The sequence below is a fragment of the Archocentrus centrarchus genome, chromosome 17, assembly GCF_007364275.1.
Source record: "Archocentrus centrarchus isolate MPI-CPG fArcCen1 chromosome 17, fArcCen1, whole genome shotgun sequence".
In the NCBI taxonomy this organism is placed as follows: Eukaryota; Metazoa; Chordata; class Actinopteri; order Cichliformes; family Cichlidae; genus Archocentrus; species Archocentrus centrarchus.
The window spans coordinates 5,499,723-5,522,139 of record NC_044362.1 but is presented as its reverse complement, the minus strand read 5'-3'; the positions used below and the strand labels follow the sequence as shown (position 1 = coordinate 5,522,139).

The 22,417-nt window shown below is 44.0% G+C and overlaps 1 protein-coding gene across 1 annotated transcript in view; it reads left to right on the top strand.

The window, feature by feature from the left end:
* The first annotated feature begins 13,193 nt into the window (after window positions 1-13,193).
* The window catches only part of LOC115796050 (microtubule-associated protein 4-like), a 121,165-nt gene continuing 111,941 nt past the window's right edge, over window positions 13,194-22,417 (top strand). The window contains exon 1 of the mRNA XM_030752263.1: window positions 13,194-13,308. The gene's annotated coding sequence lies outside the window, so the exon portion shown is untranslated. The remainder of the gene's footprint in view (window positions 13,309-22,417) is intronic.

Genomic DNA, 22,417 nt, shown 5'->3' with positions numbered 1-22,417 from the left:
CAGGGGGTCGAAACAAGGAACAGTCCAGGAGCTATGACAAAACAAAAAACAGCAGGGGAAAAAACAGTCCACAGTTCAGGGGAGTCAGTGGGAAATCCAAAAACAAAAAACACACAGTTCAGGAGGCCGCAGAGGCCAAGGGGCCACAAAGCAAAATCCCAACGAGGGAGGCCGACCGCGCTCCCAGCGGCGGCGGCGACGAGGACGAGAAGGAATCACTGGAGGCCGACCGCGCTCCCAGCGGCGGCGGCGACGACGAGGGGGAGTCACTGGAGGCCGACCGCGCTCCCAGCGGCGGCGGCGACGACGAGGGGGAGTCACTGGAGGCCGACCGCGCTCCCAGCGGCGGCGGCGACGACGAGGGGGAGTCACTGGAGGCCGACCGCGCTCCCAGCGGCGGCGGCGACGACGAGGGGGAGTCACTGGAGGCCGACCGCGCTCCCAGCGGCGGCGGCGACGACGAGGAGGAGTCACTGGAGGCCGACCGCGCACCCAGCGGCGGCGGCGACGACGAGGAGGAGTCACTGGAGGCCGACCACGCTCCCAGCGGCGGCGGCGACGGGGAGCAGGCACCGGAGGCTGACCGTGCTTCCAGCGGCGGCGGCGGAGACGCGGAGAAAACACTGGAGGCCGACCGCGCGGCATGCGGCGGCGACGAGGAGGGGTCACTGGAGGCCGACCGCGGGGCGTGCGGCGGCGGCGACGGGGAGCAGACACTGGAGGCCGACCGCGGGGCATGCGGCGGCGGAGAAGGGCGACCCCGGGCTCTGGTGGGGAACCCTCGGGTGACGTGGAGCGCTCGGACTGAGCAGAGACCCCCACCGGCTCGGACTGAGCGGGACCCCCTGGCTCGGAGCGCTCGGACTGAGCGGAGACCCCCATCGGCTCGGACTGAGCGGAGACCCCCATCGGCTCGGACTGAGCGGGACCCTCTGGCGCGGAGCGCTCGGACTGAGCGGAGACCCCCATCGGCTCGGACTGAGCGGGACCCTCTGGCGCGGAGCGCTCGGACTGAGCGGAGACCCCCATCGGCTCGGACTGAGCGGGACCCTCTGGCGCGGAGCGCTCGGACTGAGCGGGACCCTCTGGCGCGGAGCGCTCGGACTGAGCGGGACCCCCTGGCTCGGACTGAGCGGAGACCCCCATCGGCTCGGACTGAGCGGAGACCCCCATCGGCTCGGACTGAGCGGGACCCTCTGGCGCGGAGCGCTCGGACTGAGCGGAGACCCCCATCGGCTCGGACTGAGCGGGACCCCCTGGCTCGGACTGAGCGGAGACCCCCATCGGCTCGGAGTGAGCGGAGACCCCCATCGGCTCGGACTGAGCGGGGCCCTCTGGCGCGGAGCGCTCGGACTGAGCGGAGACCCCCATCGGCTCGGAATGAGCGGAGACCCCCATCGGCTTGGAGTGAGCTGAGCCCACGGGCTGAACGGGGCCTACATAGTGAGGCACCGGATGCGTAGGCTGGGACCGCGGAACAGGGCACACTGCTGCTTTATTGAGCAGCAGGGGCTGCTCGGGGAATAGCCGAGGTGCAGGGGACTGCGTGGAAGCAGGCCGGGAGACGACTGGCTGCGTGGAAGCAGGCCGGGAGACGACTGGCTGCGTGGAAGCAGGCCGGGAGACGACTGGCTGCGTGGAAGCAGGCCGGGAGACGACTGGCTGCGTGGAAGCAGGCCGGGAGACGACTGGCTGCGTGGAAGCAGGCCGGGAGACGACTGGCTGCGTGGAAGCAGGCCGGGAGACGACTGGCTGCGTGGAAGCAGGCTGAGAGCTAGCTGACACTGGGGCCTGAGAGGGAGCTACTGGAACTGACTGAGAGCGGAGTGGACAGGGAGCGACAGGGGCTGGGGCTGACTGAGTGCGAGGGGGAGCGACAGGGGCTGGAGCAGACTGAGTGCGAGGGAGAGCGACAGGGGCTGGAGCAGACTGAGTGCGAGGGAGAGCGACAGGGGCTGGAGCAGACTGAGTGCGAGGGAGAGCGACAGGGGCTGGAGCAGACTGAGTGCGAGGGAGAGCGACAGGGGCTGGAGCAGACTGAGTGCGAGGGCGAGCGACAGGGGCTGGAGCAGACTGAGTGCGAGGGAGAGCTACAGGGGCTGGAGCAGACTGAGTGCGAGGGAGAGCTACAGGGGCTGGAGCAGACTGAGTGCGAGGGAGAGCTACAGGGGCTGGAGCAGACTGAGTGCGAGGGAGAGCTACAGGGGCTGGAGCAGACTGAGTGCGAGGGAGAGCTACAGGGGCTGGAGCAGACTGAGTGCGAGGGTGAGCTACAGGGGCTGGAGCAGACTGAGTGCGAGGGAGAGCTACAGGGGCTGGAGCAGACTGAGTGCGAGACAGCGCTGCTGGCTGCGTGGGAGCAGCCTGAGGGCTAGGGAGATCTGGCTGCGTGGAAACAGAGAGGTGAGAGCTAGCTGACACTGGGGCCTGAGAGGGAGCTGACTGAGAGGGCACTAAAACAGCTGACACGGGGAACCGAGGGAGAGCGACTGGAGCTAGAGCTGACTGAAGGCGAGAGAGAGCGACTGGAGCTAGAGCTGACTGAAGGCGAGAGAGAGCGACTGGAGCTAGAGCTGACTGAGACCCTGCTGCTGCAGCTAACACAGAAGACCGATGCAAAGGCTTGGACCTGGCTGCCCCCACCCGCGGAACAGGTACGGTGCAGAGGTCAGCCCGTCCGTGGCTGCCCCCACCCGCGGAACAGGTACGGGTGCAGAGGTCAGCCCGTCCGTGGCTGCCCCCACCCGCGGAACAGGTACGGGTGCAGGGGAAGCTGGAGCTAAGGGAGCTGGAGCAGGGTGAGCAGAGGGAGCTGGAGCTAACTGAGGGGTCTGGGACTGCGACTGAGGGGGAGCTGGAGCTACAGCTGACTGGGAACACTGCGACTGAGGGGGAGCTGGAGCTACAGCTGACTGGGAACACTGCGACTGAGGGGGAGCTGGAGCTACAGCTGACTGGGAACACTGCGACTGAGGGGGAGCTGGAGCTACAGCTGACTGGGAACACTGCGACTGAGGGGGAGCTGGAGCTACAGCTGACTGGGAACACTGGGAAAAAGCTAAGGGAACTGACAGGAGTGGCTGAGAGGCTGCAGCAGTGGTCTGTGGTGCTGGCTGTAGGTGAAGGGTGGTGATTACAAAGTCTTTCACTAACCCGTGCAAGGAGTCCAACAGCCAAGGGAAACTGGCAATCAGGTCTTGAAGCCTGGTGGTGATGGCTTCCTGTTCCTCCTTACACGGGTCAGATAACAAGTCCAAGCATAATCGGTCCACTCTTCGGATCAAAATTTTCCTGCTCTCCTCTGAGAGGGAGGAAGCAGCAGAGTACATGACGGGCTGAAGTTGCTCTTTCTGCTCCCGCGGCGATTCTCTCTGATGCTGCCGGGAGCTTGGTCTTCCTCCGTCAGCAGCAGGCAGTGGTGACGCGGAAGTGGTGGGAGGCCAAGGACCCCTGTGACCCAGGAATCGGAAAAATGACTCCTCTGGAGTCATTCCGGGCGCCGGCTCCAGGAAAACGTCTCTCCGCTTCCTCCGGTATCTCGTCCTCCGTGGCTGCGGCGACTGCTGAGAAAAGGAGGGACCAGCAAGCGGAGTGACAGGTGAGGGAGCGGCCGGCGCCAAAAACAGTCCGCCCACGCGGCAGACCTGCGGTTTAGGCGGGGGCGGTGAGCGGCGTCGCCGGGGACCGTTCAAAAAAGCTGGTCCCCCCAGCGCCAGGCGAGTGCCGTTGTAGCAGCCGGAGCTTGCAGGGTCTTTAGTATGGTTGCGTCGTTCTGTCATGGCCGGGGAGGAAATGGACGAGGAATGGCTGACACGAAGGACTCCAGAAGTCAGCGTAACATAAAAGGGATTTATTTCAACGGGGAAAAAACAAATACAAAAACCGTGGAAGGGAGACGATGGGCAGACACAGGGAACACAGGAACACAAGAACACAGGAATACAGGAACACACGGACACACAACGTCAACGACGCAACAGAGAACAAAACAAAACTGAGGGCTTAAGTACACACTGGGTAATCAGGGCAAGAGGAAACAGCAGGGAACAACAGGTGAGGCAAATGAAACTAATTACACAGGGGAAGCAAAGCTGAACACAAAGCACAGGAAAACCAGACTGTCAAAATAAACAGGAAGTGACAACCAAGGAACATACTGACTAAACACGGGGAACAGGCACAGACTCAGGACAGAGACGCAGACATATCACAACACTAGGAAATAAACTAACACAAAACGCTGGGCCAACGGCCCAGGACATGACACTTCGGAAGAATAGTTTGAATCCACCTTCATCACCCCACCCCACCCCCCACTGTCACCCCCAGCCCCATGGCTGGGTTAATGCACTAAACTGTGCCTTATCTGCTGAAATAAGAGCAGTAGCTTAGGTGTGAGCATGCACAGCACTTTAAATCTTAATCACCTTGCAGCTGCTCAGTCAGTGGAGCATATTTAGGAGAAATGGGCTGGATTATCTCCTCATTATACTCAACTTCCACAGAAATTGTGTTATTATAAAATACAGAGAGGGGTATGTTTTTTTTTTTTTTTAATATACTTTAATTGACCAAAGTGTATCTAGTTAGAAATCGATTTTAGAAATGTCATCAGGTGATGTGGTGTGGTTGATTGCTTTTGTCTCAGTGAATTTGTTTGTGCTGCGGCTTTTGAATGTTTTATAATCTTATACTGTATTTGCTCATTGTTATATAAGAAAGATGTAACAATAATATACACCCCTGCACTGCAAAGCCTCCCCGTTCTGCCTTGATGACCCTCTACAACACAGGTTTTATAGTTCCCTTGCTGGGTTGTGATTTTGGGGGTCCTCGTGTTGCTTTTTGACAAAATGAAGTGGATTCAATCCTGTATAAAATTCAATTAAAGCCAAAGTCTCCAAAAAAAAAAAATCACTGGGATGAGCAGGATCCAATGGAGGCTGTTTATTAGACATATTGGTTACACAAAACACAGGCAAAAACCAACACAGAGACACTAACACACTAGAATACACACACAGAGAACACACTAGAATACACACAGTCAAAGAGGGAGAGAGAAGAAAGAAGAAGAGAAAAAAGAGAGAAACAAAGAGACAGAGAAAAATGCAGAGACAGAAACAGAAGAGAGCGACAAAGAGCAGGCGCATCATTTTATAACCTGAAGATGGTAACTGCCCACTTGCCTTTGAACCCTCTCAGTTTGCATAAAGTGTCACCTCCTGAAACTTGAACCCTGACCAATCACCTTTTTTGGGCTCTGCTAACCAGCTCCTCTTTCACGTGGTTAAAATCACACGTCACCAGAGTACCTCAATGGTTTACAAGGGCTCTGGCAGATGTCATAATGATGGATCTTCTTCCAACTAATACCTATGCAATGAAAACACTTTTTGGAAAATCCCCACTTAGCTTGATTTTATCTCCTCACTAATTCATGTTACACAAACACAGGTGGGTCTGCAGAACTCAGCATTTGGGGCCCCCCTGTCATAAAGTTACCTAAAATATATCATAAGGTGACAGTGTCATGTGAACCAAAGATGTACCTGATTCCCACCAAGGCCTTAAGCATAAATGAGAAATGGATATAAGAGGCCTCAGTTTTATCCTATTAATCTAAAGCATACAGTGTTCATTAATCCAGTTTGTGACTGATACAAGTACTAATAATGACATCAGAGTGATAAAAAAGAAAAATTCCCAACACACTCTTAAAGGAGCACACGGTCGTGTTTTGGACTTGCAGGTCTCGTAAAGTGTTCAGCAGGACTTCAGCAGGATTTCTCCCAAAGAGGAAGCTCCAAATCAGTTAACTTCATGTACAATTTTGACCTGCTTCAGTTACCAGTCTCAACTAGATGGATACCTGAACCAGTAAAATGGTATGAAATCATAGTAATTACCTGGCTCTTTTATTTATTTTGTTCCCAAGCTATTCTCTAACATGGGTACTGTGAGCAGTTTGCTAACTGATCAACTGTTCTAATGTTGCTTTAGCTTGATTGCCACATGCTTCTGACACCAAAGCTGTGCCCATCTCTCCAAATCCTCTCCATCTTGATCCAGAGACTTCATATCTGAGGGAGGCATTTTAATGGATGATCTCAAGTATCTACCTCAAATACTTTGCCTCTTGTTTGGGCTGTTAATGATTTATACTTGGACCACGCTAAAGCCATGAATAAAAACTGATGCTCGGCTTGTGGCAGAAATCTTTTCTGTCCCAATCCCATCTGCAAACTTTTAGAATTAGAATCTTCTAGAGTTTGAATATAAAATAAATATCTGCAGAGTCCCTTGAAACTGCTTTAAGCAATTGCGTGTGTGTGTGTGTGTGTGTGTGTGTGTGTGTGTGTGTGAGAGTGTGTCGAGGGTCAGCTGCAGCCCAAATAAAAACCTACAGTGAGCCAGTACCTCCTTTCCTCTAACTCCAGCATCATCACCATGCTTCACTATTCCTCACCCTGTCTTCACTTCCCTCACCCCCTCTAACCCAGACACCCCCTGTGTAGGCTCGCCCCAATTCCTCTCTCCTCTACAAATCTCCTTCCTCCGCAGCCCCGACCCCTCCACTGCTGCCACTCTCCTCTAATAACCTTTAAATGTTTTAATAAATTGCTCCAAAAACATCAAATATACAATTTTCATGACATTTTAGTGATCAATAAATAGAGGGAATTCTTCCATATAGCCACTGTGTTGTGTTTAAGCCTTCATGTAAAAGTGATTTCATGTGTGAGACAGAGTTAACATGGTATATCCAGTGAATTTGTGTGTCAAATCCCTAAGTTAAGCCTCAGCACTGCAGGGGTTCACTCTTTATTTAGGTCATCAGATGGTTAAAAAGTCAAATTGCTGCGGATTGGAGCAGACCAAAAAAAAAAAAAAAAAAAAAGAACTAGAACAACTGGTCTTGTGTGGCCTCAATCCTGCACGGGTCCTCGTCATCGGAGGTGGCCACTCTGACTTTTTGTTTGTTTGTTGTTGTAGGATTTGATAGCAGATTTTATGCTAAACTCCTTTTGTATGATTACTGTCTAAACCCTCTGTGTCTGTATTAATATGATCAGTAGTCGAGCAGCAATGAGCCGGACATGTGCCTGACTTTAGTAACTGTATGCAGCAAAAGGAGTTTTCAAGCCAGCCGGTACAGCAGCATCAATAATGTATTTTAAATGAAAGATATATAGTATAAAAATAAGTGTACAGAGTATGGAAAAATGTCTTTATGATATCCATCCATCATTTTCTTCTGCTTATCCAGTTCAGGATTGCAGCTGGGCTGGAGCTGGGCCCAGCATCTACTGCAGCTCTAACACAGAGATATGCTTTTTACACATTATATTACTGACAAATGCATGAGCAGCATGGTAGGTGACTAAAGTGTGGCTGTTGTTAACGAGGACTGCAGCCATTTATTTACATAATGAATCAATCTGCTGATATTGTTGTATCTCAGTCTCTTATTTGTTTGGATGGTGCTGGGAAATGCCATCACAATTACTCAGATCCCAAAGTGTCACCATAATAATTGCTTCAGTGCAAACTTCAAAATAGTTTTTTATTCATTTTAAATAATTAAAGGGAAGTGCACCGAATTATTCCACTGAAAAGCCTGAGTCATAAATTTTGGACATTTTGAAATAATTAAGCTCTACATGTATTTGCAGCTCAGTCTGGAAGTTCAGTTTGTTCTTTGAAAAAAGTAATTTAATTATATTTTATTATAATATATTCAAAAACCCTAATTTTACAAAGCAGCTATTAAATAAAGTTGCCAAATATATTCAGGTGTCAGTTTGATCTTCAGTGGGTGGGAATGGAAAATGATGCACTCAAACGAAGCTCCTCGGTGGTGAAATGCTGTAGTTAATGTGCTTCAGTGTGACACAGCTGATTTTCATGGCCCCTGTGGCTTCTGTTAGTTTCTGCTTGCTCCTTGTGTTACTTTCTTTCCTTGACTCCTGAGCAGCCCCATCTCTGTCATTATGTTTAGTGTTTAGCTGTTTGTGGTTTTGTGAATTCCTATTTTAATCTGAAGGAGTTTTGGGTTTGTTTGTTTTTCCTACTTTTGTCTCATTGTTTATGTATATAGTCTTGCTTGTTCCCTTTGTGATATCATGTATTTGTGCCTCCTTGCATCATGCTCATTTGTTAACATGATTGTGTATTCAGCTCTATTAATGTGTTTGAACCTGCAGACCCCAAACTAATGTGGGTTCATTTTTTTTCACAAAAACCAGCAGTTATGTGGTAACTTGTAAACGGCAGCCTCAACATTACTGCTTTTACCAACATGTTGGCTTATTGAAATCAGAAGCTACTTTTATTGACGAGTGCTAATTTAACCCCTAACACTAGGTAGCTATGATAGCATGCTGCATACCATAAACTGCATGGATGGGAGGCACAGACACACATCATGGCTAATTTATGCTTAGTAACAGACTAATGTTGGTTGTGCACCAAAGGTGAAGCACAACCTCCTGAGATCACACAGCAAGCCATAATATTAGTCAGATAAACTGCAAAAAATGCTCTTAAAAAAAAACAACTTAAAAAGAGGACCAGTTTGTTGACTCAAAATAGTGAATAAAACCCTGCAGATGCCAGATGGTTCCAGCTGCATGTGTCGGGACAGCTGGTAGTCGCTGTGCCCACACTCCTAGCTCAATTGTGTTAAAAATTATATTAAAAATTCCCCCAATCAGAGTTGTTATGGAGGGGGACACTTCCTGGCTGTACCGGGCTTTTTAGTTTGGCAGTCTGTTGGTACAGACTCACTTTTGGAGCCTCAAGTGGCACCTAGAGAAACTGAAGTTTTTGCCACCAGCATTGGTTTCATTTTTCAGTTGCAAAGGCTATGCTTAGTTGTCACTGATGACAACTTAGACCTCAAAAAGTTAAAGAGGAGGATTATAATTAACTCAAATACACCTTCAGTTTAGAGCAACTGATGTTAAGCTGCAGGAACGCCAACAGAATGGCTACATCTCAACTTTTTGAAAAAAAATGTTTTTATGATGTCTGAACTCCGGTGAGCCCTTCTCTTACTGCTAACGTGACCCAGTAAGAGAAGGGCTGGCTCATGGTAGCAGGAAGAACAACTTTAAATGCCTAGTCATGTCTTTTTTTTTCTTCTTTTTTTTTTTTTACTTTTTAATGAGAGGATTTTAGGAATGGGACAAACTGATTAAAACCATCAACAAAGAGTGAGAAGGCAGAATTATACAGCAAAAAAAGCAGCGAGTAGAGTGCATAGATGGTGTTACAGATTGAGTTTCAGTAAGTCAGGACCAGAGATACTGATGATAGAAAGAGAGAGGGAGAGATGATGGACACAGGCAGGAATATTACATAACACTCTGTCAGACCAGAAAAGAAGAAGGGAGGGATGGGAACAGACAGTGGGAGGATAAAAGGAGGAGAGGTGAGGCTGTGACGCAGACTGTGAATGAGAAGAAACCACTGCTCCTCCGTAAGAACCTGGTTCAGATACAGCTATGCCCTCTGGTTTGAGTCATACAGAGCTGATCATGCTGGCTAAAGCTCGGTGTTTTTGACAATAAAGTTGTACTAATCCATAGTTTATGTGTGACATTAATATTTTTGACTTAACAATGAATAATCAAAGAATGGCTACTGTAAATGTGACAAGTCTGTAGAGAATCATCACCATCATCTGCAGTTCCTCTCAGCTGTTTCAAGCATCCTAAAATTCTGTGTCTGTGGTTCGCAAAAATGTGTCTGCGAAAGGATAAAATCCATTAAATTCTTTCATGTCCCATAATAGTGAATAGTACTAGGGACTATTTATAGGCCTCATTGGTACACTACTCTTTGCTTGGAATGAGCAAACAAAATTGAGCATAATGTTAGCTCAGACAGGCTGCAAACTCAATTTGCCGCTATTCTGCTGATCTCAATGCCTGATGGCTCAGCTGATACCCTTCTACACAACTCCAATTAGCATATCTCATACAATCCCTGCTTGTGTGAATGTGTGTTTGAATGGGTGTATCCAAATGTACTGTATAAAGCGCTTTGAGTGCTCAAGTAGACTAGAAAAGTGCTGTATATAAGAACTAATCCATGTTATCAGACCCACAGATGATGTATAGTAGCTTCACATCTGCAAGCCCTTTTGCACCCCACCCTACCCCAGACCCTCCTGTCATGCTGTTTCTGACTTAATCTGTGTCATATACACCGATCAGACATAACATTATGACTACTGACAGGTGAAGGGAATAACACTGATTATCTCTTCATCATGGCACCTGTTAGTGGGTGGGCTATATAAGGGATCAAGTGAACATTTTGTCCTCAATGTTTATGTGTTAGAAGCAGGAACAATTGGCAAGCAAAAGGATTTGAGTGAGTCTAAAACTGCAGCTCTTTTGGGGAGTTCCTGATATGCAGTGGTCAGTATCGATCAAAAATGGTCCAAGGAAGGAACAGTGGTGAACCAGTGACAGGGTCATGGGTATCGAAGGGTCACTGACGCACATGGGGAGCAAAGGCTTGCCAACATGGTCCAATCCAAGAGACAAGCTACTGTCGCTCAAGCTGCTGAAAAAGTGTTATAATACACAGTGCCTCATAGTTTGTTCCATATAGGGCTGGATGGCCACAGACTAGTCAGGGTGTCCATGCTGACCCCTGTCACCCACCAAAAGTGCCAATAATGTGCATGTGAGCATCAGAACTGGACCACAACGCAATGGAAGAAGGTGGTCTGGTCTGGTCTGATGAATCACATTTTCTTTAACATCACGTGGATGGTCAGGTGCATGTGTGTTGCTTACCTGGGGAACACGTGGCACCAGGATGTACTATGGGAAGAAGGCAAGCAGTGTGATGCTTTGGGCAATATTTTGCTGAGAAACCATGCACGTGTTTGTTACTTTGACACCTACCGCCTACCTAAGCATTGTTGCAGATCCTTTCATGGAAACTGTATTACCGGATGGCTGTGGCCTCTTTCAGCAGGATAATGCTCCCTAACACAAAGCAAAAATGGTTCAGAAATGTTTAGAGGAGCACAACAGTGAGTTTGAAGTACTGACTTGGCTTCCTAATTCCCCAAATATCAATCCAAGTGAGAATCTGTGTGGTCATAATGTTATGTTTGATTGGTGTATGTTGTCACTGACACCTGCGATATTGTGCTGGTCTTGCTGCTGCTCTCTGGCTTTCGACATGTGCATGTGGAATGGACGGATGAGAAGAACAGAGTCAAGCCAACTGATATAAATTACTGGCGATAGTGAGCCTGACTGAACTAAGAACATGCTAAGTTACACTAGCTCCTTTCTTAATGTTTTCTCCATATCAAACTCTTTATTTCCCTTAACAATTTGCTGCCAGGCTGCAGTTTTTTCTACTTAGTTATTAAAAATAAAATTAAATAAAAAAAAACTTTCCAAGCTGGCTAGTTACCTGTCATTATTTCATGCAATCCTGTTGTGAACTGACTTTTTATTTGCCTGTCAATCACTTGTCTTTTTCTTCATCCATTGGGACTGACCGCCTGATTTTGGACACAGCAAACTTTGTTTCAACTCAGTCTTCCTGCTTTGGAGTCTTTTCAGTATCTTTGAATTTGAACATTTACATAAAATAAGCACTGACTACTTGATAGTTTAACTTAAAATTAGAAGTGCCCCGTGACTGAAACAAGAGGTGAAATTATAGACTGCATAGAAGTGAGAACTATCAGATGAATTGTTAGATGTCACCATTGTGAAGAATACATTCATAAAGACAGAGTCACCTGTGGGTGCTGACCAGTCCTGGCTTAGAGCATCAGTTGGGTGAATGTTGTTTTTCTGCCAGTCTAACCCAGGTCAAACAGTAAGAACCAGTCCACTGTGGTGGTGTCTCTTTAATAACCACGTTCAGTCAGTTCCTGCAAGCAGAAAATGAATGCTTTATGTATGAACCTTTTTACTTTGATACATCGCTTGCAGACCGTGTTTTTGTGCTTGTGTATTGTAAACAATATGTGTTATTTTGAGATTACAAACAAACGGCACTGAATCAAACGGGAGCCATAATCCTAGATAATCCTATTGAAAGCTCTGCATCTCCAGTAGCCCTCAGTCATCTAGCATGTGAGCTAGGAGCTCACATGATCAGCTCAACAAATGTGAAAATATTAAAAGTTAAAGGAGACAAAGCAGACTAGGCTGATGGAAACTCAGCAGATCAAAAAGGTAATTTGAAGCCTCTTATCACAGAATATCACTGTAATGGCACGGCCATCACACACAGATCATACATTCAGGGGATTTTAGGGGAAGTTTGTTCTGTAAATCCCGATTAGCTTTTACTTTCAGTCTTGTATATTAGGTTTGGAGCATATCTGTTACCCAGGGGTTTTAACCAAGCTGCAGCCTCTGGGGTTGTGGAGGTGACAAAAACCACAGTTCCTTTAATGGCCACTTGAGTCAAAGCCATGTGAAACCATGCAGCTTTAAAGCATAAATAAACATGTTTACAGCTTGGTGTGAACAGTTTTCATCTCTACGGACAGTTTCCCCCCCAGTTTTGGTGAGTGAAATTTGAGTGTTTTTATTGGTCATTATGGTCACTTGTAGCTCCAATAAAGCCAACATAGCAGCAGCTGAGACATTAATATTGAGGCTTCAAATTGTGGACTTCAAAAACCAGCGGGTGTTCAAAAACCCGTGTGTGTCTCTAAGCGGTGAGGATAATTAAACTTAAAACAAAAGGTTTAGTGGTGATATGAATTCATAATTCTTTTTTTTTTCATATTTTGGGAGTGAAAAATTCCTTTTGTTAAAGAAACTCACTATGGATGGCACACTGTCATCCTGAAAGAGACCTCTTCTATCAGAAATGTTCCATTACAGGAAAAAGGTATTTGCTCAGAACAACTTTATATTGATTTGCAGCTTCCCTTTCCCCTGAGGAGACGAGCAAAATGTCCCTCGTGGCAGTCAGATACTTTGATTGCAGAGGCTAACCCTTGTATATGTTGTCATATGATTAGATGTACCATTAATCTCTAAACAAATCAAGTCAAGCAAACACTGCCATCAACGACGGTCCGTGAAGGCGGAATCACCCCCTGCTGCCTACAGCCTCTGAAGACTCGCCGTTTGTCGCTCCCCGCTCCTGATTGGCCGAGTCGTTTGGGGAAAGGGGCGTGGCTTGTGTCTTCGTCCGGGCACCAGTTTGCTCTGCAAGCACCGAAAGGTGGCGAGATTTTCCCCATCACACACTCTTACTGTCAAACACACACGTTCAACGAGAGAATCGGGACGCATTCAAACGGTGAGTGGAGAGGCTCGTTTTACTATTTTAACGTGATTTAGGACGTGTCATCGCGTGATTGTTTTCTCGCATCCTCGCGCTGCGCCATCCTCCCGCGGCCTTTATAATTGAAATATAATTGGTGTCATATTTAAGTCTACGCGCTGCAGTGACATGAATGCGGGCCTATGTTTAGCTTATGATATGGCTGATAGTTGGAGACATCGCTGTTTACGGTGTTTCCCATCACAATGGGCTGAGGATGGTGGGCGTGTGAGGAGGAGATGGGGGGGCGGCGGGGTTTCAGCGTCTCTTGCGGAGGTCCGTGAATTCGTGTCTCTTTGTTGTGGTGGTGCCGCAGAGTCGGGATGGTACACCCCTCCTGCTGAAAAATCACTCCAAAAACATTCCTCTGACAGTCCTGCGCCGGCTCCTCGTTCATCATGCGTTAATTCATCGTAGTGGTCTGACTGCGTGCAGCCAGCACCTCTGTCATCGTTATATGCCTACATGGGACTGCTGTAGATTTTACATTACGCTTGTCTCTATAGTGAAACAGTTGCATCTCCACTACAGCGAAGGCCTTGTTATATAAAGGCTAGAAGAGTATCTGATGTTCTGTTGAGACTAAGCCTGTCGTTATACAATAGTACCCCCCACCCCACCCCTCCCCAGTCCACACAGCATCTTTCTCTCTTTCGCTATATATATATATATATATATATATATATATATATATATATATATATATATATATATAATATATATATATATATATATATATATAAATATATATATATATATATATATATATATATATATATATATATATATATATATATATATATATAAATAAATGTGTGTGCGTGTGTGGATTAGAGTACATTGTTCCAGCTATAATAATTTTTTCTCCTCTCGTGGTCTTTCTTTTTCGCTCTCTCACGTGAAATTGTATTGTACTCCAGCACTGTAGACTCTCTGTGGAGAAAATGGTTGAAGTGGATTTAAGGTTGGTGTAAATGCTCTAGTATCAGCTCTGTGTGTGATAACTGGAGCCATAGAAACTACATGATGCAATGCTGAGTAAAACCTTTGAAGCCGAGGAACGTGGCTGCCCCATTACATAAAGTGGGCATCTCCTGAAGTCGGGTCCACAGTACAGAGCATATGTCAGCCCTGCACGCTCCGCATCTTTGGGAAACTCTGGAGTCAGGACAAACATTTGAAATTGTGTATTCTTAATGCCCCTCTCAGACTTATCTGACACTGTATTTCATCATCATGTGTTTTTCCTTGTATGACTGCCATTTCATTAAAACTGACGACTATTTTCTCATTTAATCAATTAATTGTTTGCTCTATAAAATGTGAAGACAGAGAAGCAGAAAATCCTAACGTTTCAAAAGGCTTTGCTCTTTGATTGAAGATTGGAATGGTCGCCAGTTCGATCCCAGTGCTTACCCCATATCACTTCATTTTCATTCTGTTATTATTTGAAACAGACTGTGACATATAGGCTGTCATTGTTCTGAATTATTCTGCTATAATATAGCATATATACTGTCTTTGAGCTGTTTTAATTGGAGACTACAAGAGAATCGGTTTGAAATGTTAGTGATCAAAGTCTCAAACTTGAGGCCCAGTCTGGTCTTTTCTTGGTGACAAAGCCGACAGCACTGCTAAATAACTCTACTGCATCTGTTAGGTCTTTATGTACCTGTTCAGAATACTTATCAAAAATCTGTTTTGTGAAAATTGGACTCTTGAATACATCAATAACCTCAAATCCAGTACTATTATGGACTCTTATTTTGGGTCCCATGACTCAGTCCACTTAGTGTCTAGGACTAATAGTTTGGGAGATTTTGTGTCTAGTCTAAGCTTGAATGTGGACCATGTAGTCTGTTTGGATCAGCAGAGGGTGATGGATCATTCCTGTTTCTGTGACCTGAGTCAAAGAGCCAATTCTGCAAAGTCTCTTTTAAGAAGCTCAGTTTGCAAGTGTTAATATGTCAACATGTAGTATACATAGTAGTAAACACTTAAATCTCTGACCCTGTGGACCAGCAGTTCTGGTCCAGTGCAGAAACTTTGTTTTGCTTTTTTTTTTAATAAATAAATTGAATTATTCTAAGTTTTGGCAAACAGGAAGTAAGGTCTGCAGTTCTGAGTGAAAGGAAATACATGTTGTAAATGACTGGTTCTTATATAGTGCTTTTCTACTCTACTTGAGCTCTCAAAGCATGTTATACAACATGTCTCACACACAGTCATCCATGTCTAAGTGCTTTCTGTCCTAACAGTCACACTCCGATGAGCGCAGTAGAAAATCAGTATCAAATCAGGAGAACATCCAAATTCCAGAACAGGTGCATGAAAATCCCAGATCTTCAATATATGAATGAAAAAAGTCATATCGGTGCAACTCCTTTGGCTGCTTGAATGTTTGAAACCATAGAGAGATGAAACCTAAAAAAGACAGGCCATATTTTATCTAAGACTACTAGCACGGAAGCTAGGTGGATTATCAGATATGCTTTAATGCACGGCTGTTGTGATGATGATGATGATGATGATGATGATGCCATAATTTCTGCCTTAGGGATTGGTGGGATTATACCCAATCCCTCTCAGATTATCAGCCAAGCAGCCAGGAAGTCAGCAGTCATCCAGCCAGGTATAGTTAACATTTTCAGCTTGCTTGCCAGGCAGTAGGCCATTCAGATGTGGTAATGTATCCAGTAAACCAAGCAAACAAGACAATTATAGAGCTGGTCAAACCCTGACTATCTATCTATCTATCTATCTATCTATCTATCTATCTATCTATCTATCTATCTATCTGTCTATCTATCTATCTGTCTATCTGTCTATCTGTCTGTCTGTCTATCTGTCTGTCTGTCTATCTGTCTATCTGTCTATCTGTCTATCTGTCTATCTGTCTGTCTGTCTGTCTGTCTGTCTGTATGTGTGTGTGTGTGTGTGTATATATGTATGTGTCACTTTACAGTGTAGCAATGACAGTAATAATCAGCTGTTAGTAGGAAATGTGTAAGCTCTGTAGTCATTCAGAAAGTCAACAGACAGTCAGAGCCAGTACTGTAGAGATATGATCTAATCATGTTCTAGTTTCTCCAGGCGATATCAAAGCCCTGGTTTGTAAAATGTAAGATTATGTAATACCTCGGGGTCAAAACATGGAGCGAGCTCATACTGTTTGTTGCCCTGTACCAACCCAGGCTATATGAAGACTCTGACATCCTGCAGTTTTAGATCTTTCTGGAACTGCAAAAAAAAAAAAAAAAAAAAAAAAAAATATATATATATATATATATATATATATATATATATATATATATATATATATATATATATATATATATATATATATATATATATTTATTTATGTATATATATATATATATATGTATGTATATATATATGTATGTATATATATATATATGTATATATATGTATGTATATATATGTATATATATGTATGTATATATATATATATATGTATGTATATATATATATATATATATATATATATATATATATATATATATATATATATATATATATATATATATATATATATATGTGGTGGTGTGGTGTGTGTGTGTGTGTGTGTGTGTGTGTGTGTGTGTGTGTGTGTATGGACGATGAGATGATCCTTATTTATTGAAGCCAGATTTAAGTGAAGAAGATGACATGTAACCAACAATCAGTGGTATAGGTAGAAAAGCAGTGAATGGTAATACTAATGATTAAAGTCCTATGGTAATGTGTAAGGAGTTCCTGGAAGTGAAGCACTCACAGGGAATTTTCCCTTAGCTCTGGGGTTCCCCAAACCTCTATGGAGAATTGTACCCTTTCTAGCAAGTTGCTTTGCTTCTGCTCCCCATTGTCGTGCTGTTCCATTTCACAGCTCTCAACAACCCTGTTTGAAGCAGCAGCAGGAATGTGTATTAAAAAAATATGGTTGGATAATGCCAGCATCAAACAGTAAAAATAAGCAAGTAGCTGTTGAAAATAGTCCACATGGTAGCTAAAAATATCAGACCAAACAGAGCCACTAACAAGAGTGAGAATTCGAGGTGAATTATCAGGTCATGAAAAACCCAGCTCCAAATGAATGATGCACATGTTGCTTTGTGGAGCCTGGATGTTAGAAGCCAGCTTGCTGCTCTGCTGCTTTCAAGTGTCAAAACAACTCAAATAATGCTGCTTTGGAGCTCCAGTATGAAAATCGTTTGACCAAATATTGTGCAGCATATTTCTTTTAAATTCAACAAACTTTCATCTTGACACATTTCAAAATATTTCAAGACCAACTGTGGATGCACTGAAAATTATAGCTGTGTTGTCATGCCCACAGAGCGATAATTTTGCTCCAGTATGTGGGTGTGTTGGAAATTGCGCTTGCAGTGTAACAGTCTTCTCTCCTGCTTAGTAATGAAAATGCAGAGTTAACGTTTCATTCATTCTATATTTTCATCAGTTCTCCCCTTTGAATATTTGAAAGTTGCCCAGTCAGCTTCTCCCTCAGCTGCTAACATATGGATCCTCAACATGTTACGTCAGTCACTCTAGAGAATTCCTCCAAAGATTTTCAGTGAACTTCACTGAACTTGATACATTATTGATGACCTTAGAGAGCTGTGTTATTCCTGAGTTACTTAATTGAAGCCAGCTTTATCACCACGATGGAGCATTCAATTCCTGCAAACATTTATTATGTCTGATGAAACATATGTCATTGAAAGTAAAATGATTGCACCATTATGTAAGGTTATAATCCTGCACAAAGACTGTCATGTTATCAGCTAGTAGGAAATATTATGAGGTTATGCGGTTCCATTCTACTGCTATCTTCAAATGATTTGCTTCGTGTGAGGACTGGTGAGGAGGTGGGGATGTTAAACAGCCTGAACTTGGACCTGGTGGCACTGCTTCATTTGTGGTTACCACGGTGATCTGTCTTGGTTAAAAATGGACCACCTTTGTGAAAATAAAAAGGCCTGTGTTAAACTTAGAGCACTATTCTTGCTTTGGGAGACAGATGCTTTAACAGAAGTCTCTTTGCTGAATCTCAAAATGAGCAGTTTGCTGGATTTTTAAAGGTTGATGGTTGACAGCGTTTTCAAGATGGAGAAAGCCTATAGCTTATTAATCGATCAGCCTCCAATAGTTAGCGAGACTGCAGTTTTTCTGTGAGGACTGTCAGATTACTTGGAGGGCTTGGTGTTTCAAATGGGAATGCACCCTGAATCGCGCCGTGTATGAAAAGTTGGTGTTGCGTTGGACATGAAAGGTGATTACTGTATGTGCTGATCAGCTGACCGGTGTCAAACACGATCTTATCCGAGGTTGTAATATAATGTTTTGTAACATGTCATTTGTGTCTTGACTGATCAGTTAGTATTTGTGTTTTGTTTTTCTATTCGTTGATGGTTAAATTTAGGCAGTAAACCATAAACTTGGTCAGGTTTAAGAAAATATTATAGCTGCTGTTAAAACGGGGCTCTTCACAACAGTAACTCTATTTTTGATGAATGACAAGATGGGAGTGAGAGTAGCTTCTCACTGATGTGGCTCATTTCTGCACAAATTGAGAGACTGGGTGTTACTATGACTGGCTAAAAAAAAAATATATATATATATATATATATATATATATATAATATGTAATTAATATTTATGACTCAGTTATCCGTTAACTAGGTTGCATCTTGTACTCTTCATCAGCACATTAATCACTGATCAAGACTGTAAGAAACCACTCTTTAGTTTTCTGCTGTCTAAAAAAATAAAAATTGCCATTTCTTGTTGCTGTTCCAGCTATGTGTGTACCAACCACTGCAACCTGCTGCTTCAAGCAACAACAAGCAATAGCAAGTTATCTTCTTTAATGCAATGCCCCTTTTTCAGATGACAAAAACAGCTCAACAAGACACTCTACCTTGTTCTGCAGACCTATCTGCAGAACACACTCTTAAGAACTAAGAGAGAACTGGATACATTATGGTGTCTCATTTGTATCTATGAAATTTCCTCAGTGGCACAAATGAAGAAAGGTTTTCATCTTCCTTTATGAGGTGACAAATATTTAGCACGATTTAGCAATTAGAACATGTTCATCGTCCTTCTCAGTCAGGGCGAGACTGAAATAAAATAATTACATTCTTGAATTTACCAGTTATTAGATCCAAGGATCGCATTCACATTAATACTAATTGTGTGCATCAAAGAATAACTTTTTCAGCCAGTTTATCTCACGTGATGAAGATGGATGTCTAAGTTAGTCAGTTTGGTGGCTGTGCAAAAATGAAAGCAAATCCCAGTGATGTTCAGCTTTTTGTTTGTAGAGAAACTTTGGAAATCAGATGATGAAACTGCCTAGGACCAACCAAAAAGTTCCAACACTTCAGATACCCAGTTGATAATCTGAGAGCCAGATTGTTGATTGGATGTGAATTTTCTGGCGTCATGACCCCCTAATACTACTCATGACACAACAAACAAAATGTCAATTTTCTTTATTCTATGATAAATATTAAGTAGTAATTTTAACCAACACACACCAAGTACAGTGCAGTGCCACAGTGATTTTTACACATAGCCTTTGGACTGATCTGACTGTATAGTAGAGGTTCAGTGAATAGATAAAAATAAAAGGCTTCAGAGGCAACAACAAAGGTCAGTCTCTCCTGTGGAGGAAAGAGGCTGCGATTCAGATCAGACCTGACATCATGCGGCTGTAGAACCTGGAATGAACCTTCATCTTCATGCTTCTGAGAGCTTCCATCATTGTGTGTCCATGATTTGAAATAAGCAGCCAACAGCAAGTACAGGCCAAACAATACATACACTAACCCTAACCCACAGTAATTTAAGTTTACCATTAATAATTATAGTTAATAAATTACCATTAATATGAAACAGAAAGATGAAGAAGTCCTTACACTGGAAAAGCTTAAACAGTGAAAATGATAACCTGTTATAATTGATATAAAGACTAAATTCCTTATTGACTCATTCTTTCAGGTTAGGAACAGATGCTGTCAAATTAACCCTCTAAGGTTTAAGTCCCCAACCGTAACCCAGTGTAACCCTGAGAAATCAGAATATATGATTTCTGTTTTTATTAAATGATTCTCCCAAGTCCTGGCAATCAGGGAACAAAGAATTATTATTTTTAAAAATGAATCAACAAAGTCTGTTTTGCCCTTCTCGAAGAAGTGTTAGGATTACCACCTAATATGGCTTAGACCTCAGAGAGTTAAGATAGCAGAAATATGTTGGCTGCTCCAAATAAACTCTACAATTCTCAGTTAAAATTGATCCAATCCATCCTTATCATCCAATCACAATGTTTTTTTTTTGTTTTTTTTATTAAACAAAGCACATTAAAAAATCTCAGAGGTCTGAAATCTGAGATCTCCCCTCTGGCTGAGTCATCCCTAATGGCTTTTCAGTAAAATGGAGCCACAGTTCTGAATACAAGAAGACATAAACTCACATGAACTCAGTGTGATTAAGCATACACAGTATAAAAAATGGAAATGGCTATTGTGTTGTCACCCAATTGTTAGTCAAAACCCGTTTTGAAGCAGATGTGATGAACGGGGGGGGGGGGTGTTGATCTGTCTGTGAAACCACACGTTCATTCGCAGTCACAAGCTGGGTTTAACATCTGACTTCATGTGACAGAAATCTCTTGAAGTTGGAGTGCCAACCGGAAAGCTTTATTGGCAACTGCTAGCATACAAACAAATTTCCTTTTGACTGTCAACTGCATAGTTGAAATGTGAGTATCAAGTTTTCATAAAAAAAGATTAATGTGAGTATGCTCATTTCCAGCGCTACATATTTATTCTTAGCCTTTACTTGAGCAGTTTTGCACGATTCACAGTTCAAAATGAACTTTATTCATCTTGAGTCGTGGTGCAGCCGCTCGAGTAATTCTCTGTCTGAAAGAAGCTGTTCAAGGCTGCTGTCCTCCTTTCTTTAAGCCGCATTCTGATGGCTGCTCATCATGAAGCTGTATGCACAAAATGACAGTCTCAGGGATAGCCACTCTTTTGACATCACAGTGAGCCAAAAGTAGAAAAAACTGTGAGAAACCAAGCATTTAGAACAGTCTGCTTTTTTTTCTCACAGCTATGTATTTGTACATACAATGACCTCATTGTTTAAACCTTGGCCATCTTTAACATGAACATCCACCACAGAAACAACATTTATATGATGGAAGAAGGGATAAGCAAAGTAGGTCCACTTTACTGACTACGTATTCTCAAATAAACAGACAGTTATGGTTTGTTGAATGAATGTGCTGCCAAACATTAAAAGAAAAATGTAGGAAATCTGAGCACGGATACAGCCAGAGGGAAAAAAGTGGGATGCAAAGATTTTGTGCAGATCTGTTACAGTTCCCATTTGATCTCCTTTATTCACCTTCAGCAGCTCATCTCATCTGTGCAGTCCTGATTTTCTTCATCACTTTGAGAACACACACACACACACACACACACCAGCTGATAAACAGCACCAAGTCACATTGACAGGTTTGCGCAGTTAGTAATCTGGATTTAGCTGACCTGTCTGCACATTTCCCCTCATATATACTGGAACTGTGTTTGTGTGTGTGTGTGTGTGTGTGTGTGTGTGTGTGTGTGTGTGTGTGTGTGTGTGTGTGTGTGTGGTGATAGGTTAACACACTGTGTTGTCAGCAGTAATCTAAACTGCTGCTCATCAGAGTCAGTTTGTGCATGTGTGTGTGTGTGTGTGTGTGGGTGTGTCAGAACTTGTGCCCATCAAGGAGGAGATGGCGAGGAGCTGCTGAGTCACCATGGCGACTGGCTGGGCAGCCATGACAGGATTTTGTTAGCACGTTAGATGGCGTGAATCTGAAGAACAGGAACCTTCTCTGTGTCCCAGCTTGATTTTTCTTTTAGTACCTTTTTGTCCTAAATGTTTAACCAATAAGAACGATTCCGTTCTCACGTCCCCACTGTTACATACATTTTTCAGGAAGTCTATCCGGACTGTTTCCCTGCCATCAGGAGCATGCAGCAGGTTTTAGTAATGAAATAAAAGGAGGAAAGCGAGAAAAAGTATGCAG